This window comes from Oryx dammah, unplaced genomic scaffold (genome assembly GCF_014754425.2).
Source record: "Oryx dammah isolate SB20612 unplaced genomic scaffold, SCBI_Odam_1.1 HiC_scaffold_22, whole genome shotgun sequence".
Classification (NCBI taxonomy): domain Eukaryota; kingdom Metazoa; phylum Chordata; class Mammalia; order Artiodactyla; family Bovidae; genus Oryx; species Oryx dammah.
Genome location: NW_024070206.1, coordinates 39,092,394 through 39,093,103, shown reverse-complemented (window position 1 = coordinate 39,093,103; position 710 = coordinate 39,092,394). Strand labels below are relative to the sequence as shown.

The 710-nt window shown below is 50.8% G+C and overlaps 1 protein-coding gene across 1 annotated transcript in view; it reads right to left on the bottom strand.

The window, feature by feature from the left end:
• The window catches only part of DTNA (dystrobrevin alpha), a 443,139-nt gene extending 442,843 nt beyond the window's left edge, over positions 1 to 296 (bottom strand). Inside the window, exon 1 of the mRNA XM_040264848.1 lies at positions 88 to 296. The gene's annotated coding sequence lies outside the window, so the exon portion shown is untranslated. The remainder of the gene's footprint in view (positions 1 to 87) is intronic.
• Between the last annotated feature and the right edge of the window lie 414 nt (positions 297 to 710).

Here is a 710-nt window from a genome sequence, read left to right as displayed (position 1 = left end):
CCACCCCCGCGCCCTCCCCCACTCCCCAGCTGTCAAGGGAGAAAACGCCTTGCATACACACACACACACATACACACACACACACACCTTGGAATGGACGGACGCCCCAGTCACCGACTCGCCAAACTCTTCGAAGGTGTCCACCGGTCTGTCGGGAGGTTTGGGCATGGAGTAGGAGCCGCTTTCTTATTATTTAATAATGTTGGAAGTGCCGAGTCCGCTGCCAGAGTTGTGGGTCATGTGGGCACAGCAGAGCCTGGCTACTGCCAGTACCAGGGTTTCCTGAGGATCCTGAAACTATGATCTCATCCTCCTCATCCGCCTCCCCCGCCCCTCTCTCCGCGGGCGCGCACGCACAGCACACACACACACACACACACACACACACACACACACACATACACACGCGCACACACGCACACACGCTCCTACTGCCTGCACTATCCTCCTTCTTGGACCGAAATATTCTGCTGGGGAAATACAGTGTTCACGCTCTTCATTGAAAAAAAGAAAAGGAAAGGAAAAAAAAAAAAGCCTTCGGGAGAATGATTTTTCTCTTTGAAAGCCTGATTTATGTGCTTTGTTTATTTCCTACAGTTGGTCCTCACACGTGCAAGGGAGCTGAACAGAGCCTCAGAATTAAAATTAAAAATAATCGTCCTTTTATGTTGACCCAGATTTTGGTCAGAACCCAGGACTCAAACAGTCCA